Here is a 20,864-nt window from a genome sequence, read left to right as displayed (position 1 = left end):
AGCTGAGGTCGCCGGGGCGTGTTGAAATGCGATTTGGTACTTCTGTGGGAGTATGAAACAAAGCCATGGTTGGAGCATTTGTTGGCCTGTTGCTAGGCAAACGGCTCAAAAACAATCATATTTTGCAAACTGATTCCTTCTTTTCTATTTTTTTTTCTTTTTCCCTGCGGCCCTTAATAAATTGTCCAGGGTTAACTGTGATTTTTATCATCATATCTGCTCTTTGCTGTCCAACTTCTCAAATCGCCCGGGAGTTAATTTTCGCATCATTCATCCAGGTATTCGTCGTGCTGCAGTTCGATGCGTGGTCAGGTTGGCTCCTAAGGCACAGGAACTGTTTCTTCTCCAGGAGAACAAGCTCAAAGAAATCAGAGTTTTCACAGTTGTATTGCTGGTATGAATTTTCCTCGTATGGGGATTGGAAACACTTATTTCTTAGGCATTTTCTTTTAAAGTGCGATCTGTTCCCCGAAGCAAAAGAATAAATAGAACCTCACGTGCTTTAGCTTAAACACACCATTTACTTTATAAGATTACCTTGTAAGTGAATTTAAGCTCCGTGTCAAATATCAGAGCTATGGCCATGAAACGGTGCCTTTTTTCTTTTGTGAGTGGTGGAAATAAACCTGGATTTGGCCTTTCCCACGTGCAATTTGTGAGATCCCTCTGTCCGCACCGGGCTGTTATTTGCCAATCAGTTCATCCCCCAAAATCAGGAAAATCCACTTGAAAGCACACAGCTTCACTCTACCTACAGAGCACAACTTGTTTCCTCCGTCTAAAGGCTCGCTCCCAGCACACTGGTTTTCCCACAACACCTTGGGCACATTTTATCTCCGCAAGGGCCACAGAGAAATCCACATTGTCACACGCAGAGAAAAGCAGTCTTGAATGAATTAGTCTATACTTCTCAGCTGGAAAATGATAATTTGAACCATTCCTGTGAAGCAGTGAAATAATACGTGCAAAGTGCCGGAGAGGAGCCCAGCTTGGAGGCTTCTAGTGGAAAAAGAAAATTCGGATAGACAAAAAAAACCTGGCATGAAGGAGAACGTCATGAGATCAGCCCATAGAATATGCTGAGGAAGACAGAAAGTGCCTGCCCAGATCTAAGTAACTCGGGCAGTAGTGTGCGTTCGTTAAGTTCTGGCTCATCAGATGCATCAAATTAGGAAGGCGCACGAGTGCCATGGTTATCGCACCACGTCCCTAACGAGCATCCTCTGCCTTAAGGAGCTCTGTTTAAACGAGCAGACATAGACAGGGGAATGTCTGCGAGGTAATGAGGTGGTGAGAGGAATGTGGGTTGAATTCAGCACTTGGCTGGCTAAGGAGCAAGCTGTTAGTCCCTAAGAAATTCCCAAGCATCACGCGTGAGAGAGAGGTTCCCTTACACCGTGCTGTCCCCACCACATGCTGTCTGCTGCTGACACTGATGTGAGCCGGGCCTGCCTTTGCTTTTTTCCATGCAGACTTGTTTTTTGGGTTTTTGTTCTTCAAGTGCTCCTTCTAGCCCAGCCGGGCTGCAGGACCAGCGAGCAGTGTGCTGATCCCTACCATGAGTATCCCTGGTGTTATTTTCCTCATCTCCTCCTTGTTGCAGGATCTGACTGTAGCCCGCAGCCGTGAGCAATAAACTCACTTAAAGTCACCCCAGGAAAGAAAACTATCAAGAAGTTGGACTCTTCTATGCAGAGATGCACGATTTCTCCTTCGGCTCAGCTTCTCCCCAAACAGTAAGTTCGTAGATCACAGATGTGCTCTGAAAATCTGGTTAATAGGTAAACAGGTGTACATCCTGGCTAGGGACTGCTGTCGTGTACCAGGGAGCTGAAACACATCTTCGGTACCTCGATGACTGTATCTCAGCTCTGCTGTTGTTGCCAGCTTCCACAAAGATGAGTTGACCTGTCCCAAAGACTCGGTCTCTAACTGGATTTCTGCAAATCTGAGATTTTGAACATCCTTTTTTGAATACGTTTTTGAAAAAAGACCTGGTACCTAGTGGGGACTTGCAGATATTTTTGGAGTACCACAGCTCTCGAAGGGTAACTTTAGCTTCTCACAAGAATTTTCTAAATTTAATTTAACCATTTCAATATGTCTTTAAATTGTCCGCATTTATCTCTTACACATTCCTGTCCAGGCTTGAGCTGTCTCCTGTTTCCACTTAGGGTTGCAATCACCAGTGGTTTCCACTCATGCTCCCTGTGCCAGAGATGTGCCCCCTCCGACACAGACACTGCAAGTTGATGACAGTCACTTTGCCTTGATATTTTAGCAATCCGTGTCTCAGATGACACCCTCCTCCTAATCCCTGCTTTCAATTCGTATTTCTTCCCCCCAGTATCTGCTTTTTGTATCCCTCTCCCTCCCTGGCACTCGCTAGCCTCATTTCGTTTTTCCCTTGTAGCATTTCTGAGCTCGGTGCGACACGGATGTTGGCTGCCTGTTTCAAAGCCATTTCAGATTGGAAGGCACTCACTCCTTTGTATTCTCAAGGAATTAATGAGGATGTTAAATAAAACCAGACACCCACTTTAATCTTTTTACCGCTCCCCTCGGCATCTCTGCTTTTCAGTATGGAGCAGCTACTATTTCTCCTTGCCCTGTGGTTCTTCAATCAGCTTGCTATCTGGAGGAAGGGTTTCTCATCTCCCCCACTCTACATGTCTCATGAGACGCCATACTAAATGTTTGATTCCTTTTACTGCAGCATTGCCTTCATCTGGGACAATTTGTCCATGTCTAAAGCAGGGCTGTGGTTTATTTGGTGCGATGACTTTCTTCCTGAGTACGTGCGAATACGCAAAGGGGACTAAACAGGGACATACGGGCTTAGCACCTAGCTGCTCCTTGCTCATAGTGCTGTTTGTCTCCTGAGCTGTAATTTGCCCTGAAGGATACAGCTAATGTGGGTTCCTCCTTCCCACATAATCTCCTCTGTGTTTATGGAGACGTCAGGAAGCACAGGCTGACCTGCTGGGTTGTGCTGCCCATCCACGGGGAACAGGTTGATCTGGGCAAGATTTCCCAGGGTTTTGCTCAGACCACCTTGCAGTGACTCAAGCTCAGGCTGTTCCCCTTGGGAGTCAATGCTACCACCTAGCATGCTTGGAGCTAGGATTCATTTTTGGCCCTGGCCTCTTTTTTGCTCACTTCTTGCCCCTCATCCAGGTGCCACATCCTGTTTTCTCAGCTTCGAATTTGTCTGAAGCCTGCAGCACCTCTGGAAAAAGCTGTCTCAGGCTACATAGCTTCACATCTCCTTAGAAAATGCCCATATTTAAAGAACTATTGGGCACCCAGCATCTTCCCTAAGGACTTGTGGAAGCTGCTGAGTGCTCAGCACACGTGATTCATGGTCAGCTCTACATACATATACATGGACTCTAAGCCCTTAACTCTTTTTCTAAAAGTTTGGGCTAAAATGAAGGACTGTGAAAAGATTCGTTAAGGGAGTTGCCACAATATGTGTGCATCATCCATGTGTCACTTAGGTATTGTACGAAGCTCAACCCAGAAAAGACATCCTCCCTTTATCCCCACCATCTCTCTGACAGGTTTGCACGTAGAACTGTTTCCACTGAGTGTTCATTTCTTCCACAGGCAGAAAAGCCAGAACAACTTCCTAATTAACCCTGGAATTGTCCCCAGGCAATCTGCAGATGAGTCGCCCTTGAAGTACAGCCCCAAGGACAGATCTTCTGTGGCTTTCGCACGAAAACAGCCATCAGAATGGTCAGCACCAGCCATGTCAGGTCCAGGTTTGGTTAGGGCCAATGTTTAAAGCCAACACGCTCAGTTCAGGATTGCTCTTACCTAGATGTTCCTTCGAGGACAGCGATCCCTAATGGTCAGTCCCTTCTGATGGAAGTTGCCTCTCCCTGAGCCTTAATACAAATGGACACCACCCAGTTCTTGCAATGTTTCAAAATGAAGCGTAATTCTGTTTGAATGGAAGTTCTTTGGGGTAGAAGTCCTACTCCCGTGAAAGCAAATGGGAATTTTTCCTCTGGCTTTCATGGAATCCAGATCTGGCAAGCCATGAATGCAGACCTGTCACATTTCTTTCTCTTCCTTCATCAATTTACTGCATTTTTTTCCTGGGAATCAGCTTAGTGAATTCTCATCTGACCGAATACCTCTCTGAGGTACCTCAGTGAGACTGGGACATTTCCTGTGGCTATCACATCCGCTTCAATGTCCTTATAGGCAAACGTCACAGCCCTTAACCATCAAAACAGGCTTTTTTTTGACAGCAGCAAAACAGCAAGCCAGCCTGGATAAGATGAGAGGGACACCGTAAATATTACATAGGTTCTGAGGCATTTGCTGTAAGTTCAACAGGAACTTTTTCAGCTTCCCACTGGGAGAGATTTCTTGGGAATAGAAAACTTTCTGGAGCTTGTAATAACTTCTTAAGCGATACTGGGATTTTTGACATTCCGTGTTACACAACAGGAAGCAGAATCTTAATAAAAATGCTGCACACAGTTGCCTTTAATAGGAAACAGTCTACGCAGCGGTGGAGGAATACTTAAACTACTCTTTGCCCTTTTTTAATTTAAAAAAAAAAGAAAAGATTTTAGAAAATTTTTAAATTTACTGAATGTCTTATACTGCTAGATTCAAGGAGATGCATGAGAGCGACAAGAGCAACCTGTTATACCCTATAGGCAAGCTGGGTCCTGGGCAGCATAGGACAAGGGTCTGTCTAGTGAGTGTCATCAGCTTTGTGTTTGCAGATGCAGACCTTTTTTACAGACTTTTTTTGAGCAGAATGGGGACTGGCTTCAAACGTCAAGCTGGCAGCATCTGGTTTTGTTCATCTGGAATAGGAGCTTAGGGTGCAAAAGCCTGACTGGGAATTGCAGCCACACATAAAAGGAAGGGGAAGCCGGCTAAATCTGCAAGCCAGACTTCTGACTGCTTTCTTATTTGGAGTGTAAGACAAGGCAGGGGGAAAGGTAGGGCTGCTCCCAAAAAAAGGGTTTCCATACCCTCGTAGAAAATGTTGAATGCCTCCTTTTCCCCTCTACACAGGTAAGAAAACGCAGTCAGCACAACGTATTTGGTGAACTATAGTTAGCAACTTGTCAGTATCTGCCTTGCAGAGAATTTATCTGCTGGGATCCTAACTCCCCGGGGCATTGCTCACCTGCGTTTGGTGGTCCAAGGGGCAATGTGGCTGCCTGAGGCTGGGCGTGCGGTCAGGGAAGTCTGCTGAGCAGAATTTGGCCATACAGACAACAACTGAGAGAAAAAAAAAAAAAAAAAAGGAAAAAAAAAAGATTCCTCCCAGCTCCTGACCCCTTGAGTTCCAGCATTCGAGAAATACCCAGAAGATTCAACAGTCCTAAATATATTTTCCCTGACTTTCAGCTGAGAGAAATTCCTTCCAACTGATGTTGCTTTTTAACACAAACCACGGGGCAGACGACCTTGAATCAAGCCCAGCCCTTTCGCTTTAGGGTAATTCGCGGCTGGTTTGGGGGGCTTGAGCTGCTCCTTCCCCATCAGCAAGTGGCCGGTGAGTAACATGTATGAGTAAGCTGCTCAGATGTCTGTGCAAACGAACCTTTCCCGTCTGAAGGGCGTACAAAATGATCCAAAGGAAGCCGAGGTCTGTGCCGTGCGGGGAGGACTGGAGCACGCCTTGGCAGCGCCGCTCACCTCAGGCTGCAGGCAAGCCCTGGCCAGAATCCGGGCTCCTCACCCAGCCCTTGTTTCATTTCCAAATTTAAACCTGGAATAATGTTTACAGTAAATAAAGGCCACCTCTGTGTCCGGGAAGGGATTTAATTTCCATCCATCTCTGTGCTTTCAAAGGGGTTGCAGCTCATAGCAAGCCTTGGGAAAGGGGGCCAAATTTTAGTAAAGAGGGAATCCGTGGGCAGCACCCAGCAGTTTGATTTTCCTGCCTGTAACATGCTCCAGAAGCTCTGCTGATCATTTATGAACCCTTTACGCATCGCTTTCAAGTGGGACTACACTGTGAAGGGTGCTCGATTGCTGCCTAGCCTGCTAAAAAAGGCAAATAAAAGCTAAGGGGCCAGGTTTTCAAGGAACTCCGTGCCTGAGGATTGCGCTAGCCCCGGGTGCTTCAGGAGCACGCCGTGATACCACAGACAGAAAAGGGCTCTTGTGCTTTTGCAGCCTCTCCCAAAATGTACGGGACAGACCGGAATTTTGTCCTGGAAGTTTGCTTGTGTGGTCATCCCCGCAGTCTGGGACCGTTTGCTTGGGTTTCCAGGCAGAGCTGCTGGGAATAATAACAAAACGGAGTCTGAAATCTGGATGTGAGCTACTGAAAAAAGGTGATTTTTTTTTCCTTCTGTACCACAGGGTTGTATGCTGAGTTCACGTTCATACAAAGCTTGCAGGGACAGAGCTGTCGTGGAGGAGGGAGGACTGGTTCCAGCAAAAAGCACACTTGTAAAAACGATGCTATGCTCTTTCCTGCAGGCCACCTATAACCACAGCCTCAGCATTTGTTTTCCCCCGGGGACCCCGCAGACAAGGATTTCCTCTATGCTCCCGCTCCTGGCCTGCTGTGGGGCTGTAGGAAGTCATTTTGCAGCTGCCTGCCTCAGTTTCCCCTATGCAGTAAGTTGCTCAGGATTCCTTGGCTTGTGCCTCTCTCTCACCCCTCTCTAACCGACTCCCGAAAAGCTTTTCCAACCTTAATAACATTTTGTGGTTTCTGTCCTGAGGTGTATTTAAAAAGGCTTGGTTTTCATCAGGTGGCTAATAAGGTGAAAATTGTCTCCTGTTACGGTTTGTCAGGCCTAGCCCTCCTCCCCAGCTCGTATCAGAAGTGCCCCCCCCCCCCGCTCCTCAGCATTAAATTCAACTGCTCAGACTCGTTAAAAACTCTTGGTTTAGCTTCCTGCTTAAAGCTGTAATTTTAGATCCTCCGTGGGTATAAATAGACACAAACACAGCGCAGTTAAGCTGACATTCACCGGGAATAAGGCCCAAACGTTTATTTCTTCTCTTCACCTCCACCGTCTGTCTTTCAAAAGTAGACATTTTGGGAACTTAATCTCCCGTGAAACCTATAGGTTTCAGTCTAACGTGGAAATGGATCTGCAGGTTTATTGGTTAAATCTTTATAGGAAATAAAACGCCCGTAACCGGACCCGCGTACAGACCTTTGGTGGCATTTCTTCACGATGGTTTGGGACAGCCTGCCAATTAATGTGGTGACCCACCAGAAACACTGGAAGTTTATCATTCCTTCCCCGTGACTAAGCATATACAGTGTTTGGAAGAGGAGGTTTTTTATTTTTAAGAAGAATAATGATAACCCAGCGGATACTTGTGGACTTCAAGTGGAACTCGTCTCCCCTAGGTCCGTGTCGGATGACTCAGCTCTGCGCTGGGGATACGCGGGACGGGAACCAGGACACAAATGTGTCGTGCACATCCATCACACACAAGAGATGGATGATCTGGAATCGACCATCACGGGGTGTCAAAATGGCTGCAGGGCTTCAGCAGGGCATGGTGGCTTCATGTTCATGGGACACTATTCCTCAGTGCCTCCGACTCCGTGCCCCAAGCGTTGTCCCTCGTGCTGAGAAGGATGACCTGAACTCAAAATGTGGTCCTGTACCCCACTGCTGTCATGGGGCTCCTGCAACAGCAATTCCTGGCTACCACAAGGCCATTCACGTTGCCTACCACACGTTGTTTTTGCCTTCTCCCTGTTGAGCTCTGTTTTTGGGAGCTCTTTGCAGCAGCCTATATATGCACAGAGCAGCTGGTCAGAAATGTTTGGTCAGGGCTTTTCTTTCCCCCCTTCCCCCATGAAAAATGACATTGAGACAAACTGCTTCCCACAGAGAAACTTCCTTTTGCATAGACATTCCTGGAGGAGGAGGGGATGCCCCAAAAAGCCAAATTGCCTGGGAAGGATGCAAACATCTGAGAGCGCTTAAACGCAGAGAGCGAAAAACCCCAAACGTGTTCCTTCTCACTGGACTCGAGTGCTTGAGCACGTTTTCTCACAGCAATAACGTGTGTTTAACCTGAGGTGTTTTCCTCAGCTGATAAGGCTTTTTCTAAGGGCTTATTCTGCTACTCAGGGCATGAATTCCCAGCGTTGTCATCCGTGCCCCTTCCCAAGCCTTAAATCCCTCTCCAAAAAGAGCGTCTGAGGGGATCGTCCCCCTCAGGCCTGATCCATTGGCGGCAGGCGCGAGGAGGGGGAACATTTTCGCATTCTTTCGAAACATACGTTGGAACGTCTCCATCGGAAAGAAAAGTGCTTACGCAGCTTTAGTTACTTGTACATGTGCTTTGGATTGTGTGAAACCCTATCTGCTTTTTCTCAGCAGAGTCCTGATCCCCGCGTGAGGGAGGGAGGCAGCCAGCGCCGGTGCCTTGCTGCACAGCCCTGCCAAGATCCCCACCAGTGCTTCCCCCAGCGAATCCCCCCGAGGCAAGCGCCAAGAAAAGTCCCCACCACCTGCATTTTTTGGGCCAGGTAGGTAGGAGGAGGGGATGTTCCTCCTCAGGCTCAGAGGGCTGGTGAAAGCAAAGTATTCAGGGCATAAAGGGGGGAAAATGCTCAAACAGCTCTGTTTGCCTTTCCTGAAAATGACGAGATTCCCTCTTTTGTGTCTCAAAAAAGAGTCTGGGGAAAGGGATGAATGTGGGCTTGTGTGTGTAGCCACGCTACTGCTGTAGGCACCAGCCCAAACATCACCGTTTCATTGCTCCTGGTGGGCGCTGTGGTGTCTCCACTGCTGCTGTCCACAGAAATGTACAGCCCCTGAGGGGCTCGGCGTGTGCAGGAGGAAGAGGAGAAGGAGAAGGAGGAGGAGGAGGCAGCTCCCTGAGAGTGGGGTAAGGCAGGGGAAGCACAGGGAATGTGAACACCACAAAAACAAATCTGTTAATCATTACAGCCCAGCAGTGCTGCTAGCAGCTGCTACTTTTCAGGCTGGACCCTCACCCTAAACAGATATCTCAAGCACCCCTGGGCTCAGCTTGGCTGAAAACTAGCCAGGGTCTGGAAAAACAGCAACATGGGGGCAGCTTCCAGGCTCCTGAATCAGCATTTTGAAGGCTAGACGTGCTGAGTTACCCGCCTGCCTTCCCCCGAGGCATGTGTGTATACATACAGATATAAAATACACATGCAGATATGTGTTAGTACACACACTCACACCTCTGTGAAATGTCAGCCAAAAAATAATTCAAAGATCGCTCGGCCTGGTTCAAATGCTGTTAAGCTTCAGAAATTACAGACCCCTCCAGGAGTGGGTAAGAGCTGACACAAAGCAGCAATAACCCAAAATTTCCCAGCTGTTGTGTCTGGCCTTTTGAAAAGAGGAATTCCTTGGTACTGAGCCTGAAACCTTACTCTTTCCACTCTGCATTGCCTGAGGGCGCTAGCATGAAAAGGATGCATGAGAAAGGATTTATTACCAGCAAGGTGCTTGCAGCAGCTCGAAGACTAGAGTTAGGTGGACATGAGGGAGATGGGGAATAACCCTTGCTACTTCTGCTTTTCTTCCCAAGACTGTCTTCACGGAGAACTGCTTGCAAGAAACACATGATATTCCATACTCTGGTGGCCCTAAATATTAGAGGAGATGGCTCCTAGCTCTTTGTGGACTGGTCAAGTTGGCTGCAGTCTGGCTAAAAGAAACATGAAGCAGAGCATGATCATCACAGCAGAGCTCCATGGCAAGGTATGGCGTTGTGCTTGGCCTGTTTTAGCTGAGTTTTCTTGGGGAATTTATTTCTCAAGGCTGGTGGAAGACCAGCAGGTAAATGCAGGAACTGTCTGATTCTTTCAGCTGTGGGCAGAGTATGTGTAAAGAGAAATAGAGGTTATTCCTAGAAATTCAGGGGAGCAGATTTCACCAAGACCTGGACCAAGAGTGGAAGGTGTTCCCTTTTAACCTCCTTGTGCACAGGACCTAAGGCAGGTAATGTCCCCTTGAGAACATACCTGACCAGGACCACACAAGCTGTTTGGCAGCATGAAGCAGCTTTAAAATGCTCCACAGAGTCCCACTCTGCCTTCCATACATCTTTGGTGAAGACTTGTGGTTGTTGGGGTGAGCAGTGGGAAACACTTGAATATTTCTATGTCATGATCCAGATTTCCATCAAAATCTGGAAGAGTTTCCTGTTTAAAAGCTCTCCTTCTGCACAAACAGAAACAATGCCAATTTGTTACAGAAACACCTTGCCATTTTCTGCTAGGTTTAACTAGCAGACAGCACAGAGCCAAAATAAAGGTACTCCCTAGCAGACCTGCTAAAAATTCCTTCTGACACTGTTTATGGGACAGTAAATGCAGCAGCACTAGTCCACTCTTACTCATACTGGTGTGGGGCACATCTCAATGCAGTGGCAAAGGACTGTGACAGCAGTTCAAAGCCATCTTTCATCACACTCTCAGCTCTACCTGAAATGCTTGTAGGGAGGGTTGACATCACTGTCCCACATGTGGCTGAAATTCTGGCCAATACTCCAAACTGGCTCCAGAATTGCCCAGGCACGCGGAGCAGAGATGTTCTCTTTTTCCCCATCTGTGCCTTGGTATTTACCCTAAACTGCACAGGATTGTGGTTTGTAACAGGTTGGTTCTGTCTGGGACTGGAACCAGACAGAAAGCATTTTCTGTACCAAAATGCCATAAATTTTTATTTTCCCAGCATAAAAGAATTAGGGATGGAAGATCCTCCTCTCACTGCGGGGCAGCTCAGGCTGGCTCTCTTGCTGTTTCCAGCTTTATGGTACAAAAAAGCAGCAGCAGGGAAGATCCCAGACCTCTCTTTCAGGCTCTCTCCACCAACAGGAGATGCTTCTAGGTTTTAGCACTGCCCTTGAAGATTATCCATTCTTCTTCGTCGTACTTGTAGCCCACATGGAAATGTATGACTCAATGAACTTGATGAACAACAAAAAGTTGGTAATCTGTCTTCAGTTGCGTGAAGGATGCAGCACAGATTTAAGCTAAACTTTGTGCTTCTTCTGACAAAAGCAAGTCTGCAGGAACTCAGAGCTTTCCTCCTTTCAGTCCCCCCCGGCCATCCACATCTTCCCTCCATCTGAGGATACACACATGCAATTATTTTGCTGTAGACTCCTATTGTTCACAAAGTGCTTTGATGGTAGAAACCAAGCTATGTATTTGTAGTGCTTAATTGGGTATCAACGCAAATGCTGATTTAGAGCAGTATGTGTAGCCTTGTCCTACACTTTATTAACACTGCATGTATAATCACACCACTAAAGTCAGATCCTTTCAATCAGAACTGAGCACACGAGGCTGAATTTTGTGGTATGGGCATTGTGTTAAACTCCTCTATAATCAGAATCCCAAATAGAGACACTGACGTTTCCTCTCAATATATACGTCCTCCTGATGTTTCTTTCAATATATATATGTATGAAGAAAAATCTGATGCAAAACACTCAGACTAGGGGAGCATTTTAGTATGAGATATGTGTAAAAATGGCCTAAATATGTTGAAAAAGACAAGTCATGATTTGCCTCGTGGCTTTAGCAATGATTAGTTTCATTAGTTTGTAACAAATGATGCAAATACGAAATGTTGGAAGAGAGAGATGAGAAGTGCCTGCTTTTGGCTTATTTTGGCTGTGCAAAACCTGTTTTTTTGAGCTGAAGAGCATCTGCAACTCCTGTTGACTTCAGAAGGAGGACGCTACCTCGCAGATTGGAACAACATAGGGTGGAAACAGCAAATCATTCATCACATAAATCAGCCCCAAGAAAATGATCTCATATTTATTTATGTCCCTAGCCAAATCTGCACTCATTTCCTCCGTGAAAGGTAATACATTGCCTCAGCTAGAGTCTTGAGTATCAAGCTTTTAAGCAACACAATGCCCGCAGTCCCTGGGGCATTGCCTCAAAAGAGGTCAGGGCTTCTGCAGCTGAGTGATCAGGGAGGGCTGCTGTGACGGCTCCTGCTCATCACCTTGTCTGCACCACCACTTCCCAGGGGCCAGTGGAGGCTGAGGACCACTGGTCAGTGCTTTCTCACATCTCAGGTGTAATGTTTTGGAACTTGTTTTTCAATGTCTCCGTGACATTGTTTATCAGTGCCATGTTTCTCACTGCCCAGCCTGCGTTTCCCTTCAGCTTTGTTCTTGCAGAAGGGAAGCTGAAGACCTGGGGTCATCACTACATGAGTGAAGTTAATATATAAGTGGAATATAAAGAGCTAATCCACAGTTAACAGTAAAAGACTCTGTAGTCGATTGGCACAAGCTATTAGCAAGTCCATCAGGGTGCCTGTAACCAAACCTTAAAATTGTCTCCATCACTTATCATCATTTTGTTTTGCCCATCAGTACTTTGTTACAATATCCAACAGTGATTCCTTGTTTAGCCATCCAGGAATTCATCACAGAGATGGGAAGACAGCCTCACTAGTGTATCCTATACCAAGAGTAGGCTGGGTTTTCAAGTTGATCACTATTTCCAGTAACTGGTAAGGCTGTGTAAGCGGAGACACAGCTGGCAATATTGTAGTTATAGTTATGTTCCATGATGTTTTATTTAAATTCACTTTTTTTTTCTTTTCCAGTCTAAGTAACATTGCCATGTTATTTTTATGATGTAGTCCTGTGGTTTCGAAGAGAAGGTCCACAAAACCCTGCAGGCTGTCTGTCGCAGAGCTGGTCCATGGGTTGTACCAGGCTGCACATCCAAAGGGGCCCCCACAGCTGACGTGAAGCTTTTTAACCCATTGCCACAGGGCTTGGCATGCCAGAGGTGTCCCCTGCTATGTGGTGGGTCCTGTTGTTGCTTAGTACTTCAGCGTACACAGCAACTACAAAACATTTGGGAACTGCTTACCTGCTGTATTCTTGCTCTCAAAGGGTAAGGCTTTGCCAGTATTTTGCATAAAGTTAACCCTAAGGCATGGCCCTGGAGAAATACGTATTCAAATGTTTCAGGAAGAGCTAAAACCTGCTCCCATAGCAATGAAAGGAGGCCTTGCCATTGTTTTATGAAGTTGGAAGAGATTCAAAGCATCCTATGACGGCTGCTTTGGGTTATGGGAGTCATGATTAGGGTTTCTGTTGCTGTTCTTTGAGGCACAGTTTGCTTCAGGTGTGTAAAATTCAGGCAATTGGGTTCTTGGTATATGAAATAATGACAGGCTGGGGAAAGTGGATGGGGTGGGGTGGGATGGGGTGGGACGGGATGGGATGGGATGGGATGGTAGGCTTACCACACGTTACCGATACCAATGTTTAAAAGTTATATTCATACTATTTGATGACCTTTCGGTAATGGCACAACCAGTATCATGTCCGAATTTATTATTTGTACAGAATTTTCTCCTGTGCTGTGTGGTTAAGACCACGACCCCTCAGCTCTGAAGCCTCAGCTTCTTTCCAAGCCTGGCACAGGGCTGGCTCTCCCTGCTAGCCCAGACTCTGCTAGAGCTGATTTTGGGGTGCAGGTGCTGGGCCATGGGATGGGCAACAGGGCTTGGGAAAGAGCTTGTGAGCATCGTAAAGGCATGTGGCTTCTGGCTTCCAGGAGGTTTTGGTGTGCTGGCATCAGAGCTTTTGTCTATCCCCCTCATAATAGGCGAGCGTCTCACTGTCTGTAACACATCCCCCTTCCTCAAACCCTGTATTTCGGTGTGGAAAAGGCAGTAGAGGGTGTCTTATCTCCGAATTTACAGGGGACTTGCTGCAAGGGCTGAACACAGGCCTCCCAAGCTCCAGGCTCAGCCTCACATCACCAGCAGCTCCTGCCCTCTTCCTCCACAGCCGCCGGGCCGGAAAAAGCTGTGGCCATAATCTGGTGTTAAATCTCTTCTGATCAAGTAGCTTTGCTCTTAACAAAATAATCCTATAGAATGACTTGGCTCTCAGCTGGGAGCAGTAGGAAGATCTGGGCAGTGTATTACAGGCAGGGCACAGCACCAGGAAATTAAGCTTTATTATGTGTGCTCTGGCAGCGGAGCGCACACAGAAGTGATGTTTATGGCATTCGTGCCACCGTTCTTTCTTAATTCCTAATTCTTTTCCTATCACAGTATGGTTGGGATGTTCTCTTAGGGGAAAGCAAGGCTAATTTCTGCTTTTTATTTCTGTTTTTTTTATTTTTTATTTTTTATTTTTTGTTGTTGTTGTTTTTTTTAAGCTGACAGATGAACCAAGGGCTCTGCGCTGCCTGTCTGTGTTCACTCCCGGAGTGAGCAAGTCAGATGAGGCACGAGCCAGACCTATCAAAGGTAGGTTCAACACCAAAATTGCTCCAGCTTGATCCCCTGACACCCACTGTCCTCTTCTGCTGACAGCCATGAGGCCAAGACCACCAGTATGTTCCCTTCTTGGAGCCCAGGGCTGTCAGGGTTCGGAGGCAGGGCAGTCATTGTGGTGAGCATCACCACTGCTGCCCAGACCCACAGAGTAAGGGGCAGGGGAGTCCCTTTGAGACCAGCTTGTCTGGCACATGGGAGCTCGTTAATCAGGCTGCAGATTAGTAATCTGGTGTTTAAAAGCATTATCATACTTTTTCCTCCCAGCTTTAGGAGCCTGGTAGTGGTAATGAAAGTCCGAAGCCCTGGTTTCAGTTCCTTTCTAATTTAAAGATTAGATACCAGCTATACTGAAAATCTTTTTCCATTTACCTTTGCCAAATCTTGAAAAAAAAGTGGAGTCATGACCCAAAGCAAAATCTCCAGCCCCTGTTAAGTCGCTGGCATGCTCCTTTGCCTCTGAGAAAGTCAGTTACATTGGGGTTTTCCCATATTTTGTTGTAGGGCATCGTAGTACTGATGATCAGAGGACCTGTCTCCAAAGATCTGTTCCATGGAAATAGTCATGATTTTCAGATGAAAATTTTAATTTCCTTCTCTGGAAATAACAGTGCTTACTGAACTTTCAGTTAGTTTTCGTCCATGTTTGTGAAATATTTTGCTGAACGTGGCCAAAAGGAGGGGCATAGAGGGCAGACTGGTAGTTTTCAGTACAAAAAAATCCTGAGAAAATTTTCAGGGGAAAATGAGGAGATGCCTTCAGTTCATCAGAGTGTAAAGGGCTCAGCCAGCTTGAGACTTCCCTATTTCAGATATGGTGCAGATACCCAATAAAGTCAACTCTTCTCACCTCTAGAGCTGCAAATGACACATTTATAATAGGATTCTCAGGAACAAGGGGCTCCGGGTTCAGCCTGAGTTTTTTAACACTTCTCAGGCTCTGTGTGAGCTTGAGCCTTCTCTTCATTCACCACGTTAATGCTAAACGCTGCTGAAACCACCAGGTCTCCCTCCAATAGATTTCCTATTAAAACTATTTATTTTACAGGATCTCTCTGTTCCCAAATATATACTAGTTTAACATTTCTGGAAAAGGTTTGGCTAGGCTTCCTCGGAACTGGACCTTTGCTCCCTCCCAAGGTTCATGAACCTTCACAACTCTCTAGGTGAACTCAGCCTGACTTTCCCATATATAACCAAATCCCAGGCCAGGTCAGTCTCATTTGGTTTCGTGTTTCACTATAGGCATTTTTTCACAGCTCCAGTTTTAAAGACCTGAGCGTGGGACAGATACAGGGCTCCCATAAATGCAGGCCATGGCCATGATAATCTTTGTGCATCCCATTTGTTGTATATGATGTTGAAATGTATTTCCCTGTAGCAAAATCCTGGAGTCACTGGGATGTGAATTACTAGCAAAGCAGAAATGGAAGAGGAGTGTTTATGGTTCATATGTTAAAATAATTCCTCCAAGGTTTGATGTACTCCCAGCCTCACACTAATTCTGTTTGGTCTGAGACATTGTGAGTTTGCAAAAGTACCCAAAACGTTGGGGAGGAAGCTCAGTTTGTTCTGAAATGACCACAAAAGGGCAAAGGCATTGGCTAGAAATGCACGCTATAATGCATAGTATGCAAAGTCTGCCAAAAAGTCTGAATTAGACAATTCTCTCCTGCTGTTTCCTTATAAGAGCCCAAAGAGGCGGTGCTTTATGTCAAGAAGCATGAGTCAATCCTCAGAGGAGGATGCTCAAATGGAAAACAGATCGGAGGAGGGCTCTGCAGGCTGTGCTGCTGCAGGTCCTGTCCCTTGAAGTGAAAAGCAGAGGAAGGGAGGAAAAATGGGATCGGTAACAAATGATGTGATGGCAGAGTGTCAATCACAGCGGAATTTCAGCCTGGCCCCGTATTACAGCGGCGCTGGGAGTGCTGTTCCAGCAAAGGCTGCGTCAGCACTTTGTTTAGCTTATACACCAATTTATTATCTGCCCTTTGGGCTGAGGCTGATTTTTCTAGGAGTTAACCTGGCAACAGCTCTCATCGTGTATTTTCAGCTAGCGTGTAGCTCAAGAGTTGTTTAACCTCTCACCTCTGCAGCCTCGGCCCTGGCTTATCCTATCACGGCGCAATTTGCTTGGAGTGGCTGGAGATGTAAGCCTGAAATGCAGGCTCTGCAGCAAAGACAGGGGGTTGCACAAAGCTCCCACACTCAGAACATGCCTGCATGCTGTCCCCTCAGCCTGAAAGTCTCCTTGGAGGCGGCCAGAACCGGTGGGTGTTCTGGGGGAGTTTCCATCTCTTCTGACCTTGAGCATCACTGGGCCAAGGGAAGCAGGGCACTGATCCACGATGGCAAGCAGTGGAATTGTCCTACCTAATTTGTGACTGCCTGCTGGAAAAATGGGACTAAATACATTTTCTTCGTTCAATTCTGTTGTGGAGTGAAATGCTATAGTTTAAAATCCCGCCTTTGTAATGGGACTTGAAAGCAGCCAGCATGCCTGGTGGGTGATGGCTCATTAACCCACGATAACTTGATCAGACCACGCTGAGAGAACGAAGGGCAATGGGTTGCTTGAACGAGGCGTTACTCTCCCAGGACCTCTAATGTCACTGAGATGGGAAACCATGGCATCGCTTGCTGGGGTGTGAAGCCTCCTGCTTAAATCAGGGTCGGTGCCTGAAGGTTGGAGCATGGTAAATATGCCACCAGTTCTGAAAGCATCTCCAGGGACCTATATACCAGGAAGTGTGACTGCTATGTCAGAGCAGCTGGCAGAAATGTTAGAATTAGTAGGCACTTGGATAAAACTGATAGACTGGGGAGGAGTTAGTGCGGTGCTTGCAGGGAGAAATCACACTTCACAAATCTATTAGAACTATCTGGAGTGTCAAACCACATTTAGCTGGGGTTGAGCTGGCTGACTGAGGCTTTCAACAAGGTCTCTTACCATAAGCTTTTTAAGTAATGAAATTGTCATAAAAGGAGGGAAAGACTTTTCATCAATTACAGGCTTGTGATGATAAAAACAAAGTTCAGGTCTAAATCTTCAGATTGTACAGTGAAGAGGGGTTGTGGCATCATTTATGGTATCATAAACATGGTATCATTTATAAATCAGTCTTTTCTGGAAGCTCCCAATCTGGTGAAGAAGTTTTGCGTTAATTTAAATCTGTGCCCAGACAGCACTTGCTTTGGATTTACCAAACAAAAATCCATTCAAGCTAGGTAAGGTTACCCTCATTGTTCTTACTACAGCATTTACAACTCTCAACTAAGATTCTGGTAGGAAGCTTTTCCTGAAAAGACCAAAAATCTGGTGGTGGATAAAGTCATGCCATCAAGTGAGGGAAGCTGTTTTTAGAGCAATAAATGGACCATCTCTTGTGACCAATCTCCCTGTGAAAGTCCAGCAAGGCAAGCAGTAGCTCTTGAGAGAAGGTCTGGCCAGAGAAAAGAGTTTTTGATCATGAGGGAGAGGTTTGGGGCTGCAATGAGGGTGGAAATATCAATGAAACACAGTACCAGAGGAGAGGGCTATCTTCCTGCTATCCAAATGATTTGGGCTATTTTTACACTGCATCACCTACACATTTTACACTGCATGTCCAAAACAGCTCAGCTGTGTCCCCAGATACCTCCATAGCCTGTACCATGCCTCCTGTTTTATGGAGATTTTCTAGTCCTGTTAGCAGAAGAATTTAGCTTTTCAAAGGAAAAATATATATTTAAAAATTCACCACAAAGGACCGAAGTCCAGAAATACAAGGTTAAATGGCCAGGAACGAGGATTCTGTCTGGTTTCCAGAAAGCAAGTGCTTGAGGGCTGAAAAGGAAAGACACCCAAATTATGAGCTAAGCCTGAGCGCTGAAGCTGCATGCAGGAAGGTGTCCAGTGATTGTTGGAGAATAGCTTGTCTTGGTCACTGACCAGGATGATCGCATGGTGAAGTTATTGCTCTTCCCAGATATCCACCACGCACTCCGAGTCAGTGGCCAAAATCAATTAGCAGCGATCGCATCACCCCACAGAAGGCAAATATGCTGTCAGTCTGCCGTTGAGCAACAGTGCTGCTTATTAGCTTATTGAGGATGTAATAGGAATAGCAACGGGTGAATAGTTCATGACAGATTATTTATGCGTCGGACTTCCTCCCGTTCCCTCTGTTTGCAAATTGACCTTGACTTTCCCTGCTACATTCATAACTCAGGACTGCTCGGTAACTCATTTCGGTGGCACAGCTCATTTGAGATGGCCTTTGGATATCTGAAAAGTGGGCTGTTTTTTTTTTGTTGTTGTTGTTTTTTTAACGACTCTTGGCTCTCTCTCTCCAAAGGTCTTGATATATTTTGGTGAAGATGTTTTACAGAAGCAACATGGGGAAATGGGGGGGAGTCATCAGCCACATGCCATTAGCAGAGCCCTTCCTCTATCTTCTTTTGTGCTTCATTCCCTAAACTCACCACCTGTAGCCCTGTGCACAGCCCGATGACATCCCAATGACCTCCATAGGTTTTGGATCAATGCTCAATCCCTTCACTCTGTGATATCACAGCCTGCTTTCCTACAAACAAGAGGTGAGATCACGCACTCAGGCTCCCAGCTCTGAAAGCAGTGAGGTCAAAACCCATTTCAGTCAGGGGAAATAGAAGAGAAAAGTATCTGGCCCTACTCAGAGGTGAGGGAGAGGAGAGGATGAGCTGGGCAAGAGCCCACATGTGCTCGAACAGAGAGCGCCTGATGTTTCACAGACGCTGCGAGGAATGCTTGCCGGTCGGGCTGCATGAGCTGTTGCTGCTCTCACTTCAGAATAAAAGTCCAGCTCTCCCAAAAAACTTGGGCAGAAGAGCCAGGGAAACAAGCCACTTCTAACGCCTGCCCGTGTAATCAAGCCCCGAACACAATAGCACTCTTCCTTGGCCGGGACCTGCGGCCCTGAGAATTGGGAAAAACCATTACAGAGATGCTCCTGGTTTGAGGAGCACTGCCAGCTTCTCTCGGTGGTCCCAGGAAATTCCCAACCAGACAAGGCAGCACTCATTTTTCCCACATCATCTCAGCTTGGGGTCCCTGTGGAGAAAGCCTGGTTGCTCTTGAAGAGCCTCTAATTATCCCTTGCAGCGATGGGAAGGAGCAGCAGGCTGTCTGCAGTACAAAGCAAGCTTGGGGTCGCCCTGACCCAAGCTCCGTGTCAGACTGACCCAAAAGGGACTCTCCCCATGGCAAGGGGTCGCCGGGTGCCTGGGCCACCCCTGAAGGCCGGCGGGGCACAGCCCTGGGAAGGCAAATGTCTCAAAAGCAGCACTCCCGAGGCACCCCTGAGGCATTTTGGGCCAGAGCCGTGAAGAGCAGAAGGCTGGCAGAGGACACCTGCCCTGGCTGATAAATGTGTGGTTGACACGGTCGTGTTAGGCCCAGCTCCCCCCCACAGGCCTTCTCCACCACCCCATCGCCAGGCCCAATTTGAGGCCAGGGCTGTTCCTTGTCCTTGTATCCTGCCCCTTCCCATGGGCAGAGCGAGGAAATGTCTGTCCCTGTTAGAAATTGCTGGGGTGGTGTGGGAGCTGTGGTTTATAACAGGTATTTATCATTTTACAGGGCTGCTTTTCCTCGCGCGGGGGCTCAGCAGCTGGCATGAAGGTGTTGAACCCTCTTTGGTGCCACCCTTCTGGCAGGGGTAGGTTACCAACATGTCTAAATCCGGCACTTAGGTTGTTTAATGAGGCTGTATTGTGGGTTATGTGATGGAAAGCTGGAAATTATCACATAACTGAGAGGGGAAAAAAAAAAAAAAAAGAAAAAGATTTTTGGTAGGTTGCATGGGAGCTGAAAGGTGTTGGAAAATGAAAGGGTCTTGGAGCACCTGGGTGTTTCTGGCCTGACCCCAAGGAAGGCTTTAAGTGGTGAAACTCTGAGGTGTGCGGATGTGTATGACTGCTTCTGGGGTTTTCCCCTCAGTTTGGGTCTCTTTTGGTCTCCATAGGAAGAGAAAGCTGGTACGTGACTTTGCATGGCTCAGCTTTCATGTGTCCTTCGAGCAGAGGTGCAAAGGGGGCCAGCAAAGTGGAGCAAACACAAGCACAAGGGGCTGACTGCTGTGGTAGATGTCAGTGACAGCCAAGCACCAGGGGAGGGGAATGTTTTCTGAAAAGGAACGCTTTCAGCAGGATTTAAGAGCAAATAAAAGGAGCCCTTGAGAACTCCCAAATCATATGGAGCTGTAAGTCCAGTAGGAGCGAGAAACAAGCTGACAGATACCGAGGTGATGAATCAGATTAAGGAGATGGAAAAGAGTTGCCCTGAATGGTAAGCCCTTCTAGGGCATGCTGATTGCCCGAGCTCTCTTTTAAAATATATAAAAATAAATTTAAAAAAAAATATCACTGCTGCTTTTGCAGGGAGTTTCTCTGTCAGGAAGTAATGAGATCTTGCTGCCTGATTGTTAAAACACATACAGGCTCGGAGTAAAGAGGTGTCATTGTGGTCTTCAGGGCATCATCACTCTGTAATATATATAAAAAACCCTTGCTCTCTGCTGACTCACGCTCTGCTCTCTGGAAACTGCAGCCCTCTTGGCAATCCCC

General features: G+C 46.7%; 1 long non-coding RNA gene across 1 annotated transcript in view; it reads left to right on the top strand.

Moving 5' to 3' along the window:
* Positions 1–20,864, top strand: part of LOC310901572 — a 119,987-nt gene that overhangs the window by 66,829 nt on the left and 32,294 nt on the right. Inside the window, exons 5-10 of the long non-coding RNA XR_014585903.1 lie at positions 279–394; positions 1,604–1,736; positions 3,610–3,741; positions 6,469–6,609; positions 8,343–8,494; positions 9,535–9,707. This is a non-coding gene — a long non-coding RNA (uncharacterized lncRNA). The remainder of the gene's footprint in view (positions 1–278; positions 395–1,603; positions 1,737–3,609; positions 3,742–6,468; positions 6,610–8,342; positions 8,495–9,534; positions 9,708–20,864) is intronic.

Source organism: Anser anser, assembly GCF_964211835.1.
Source record: "Anser anser genome assembly, chromosome: 6".
NCBI lineage: Eukaryota > Metazoa > Chordata > Aves > Anseriformes > Anatidae > Anser > Anser anser.
This window is presented reverse-complemented; position numbering and strand designations above follow the sequence as displayed.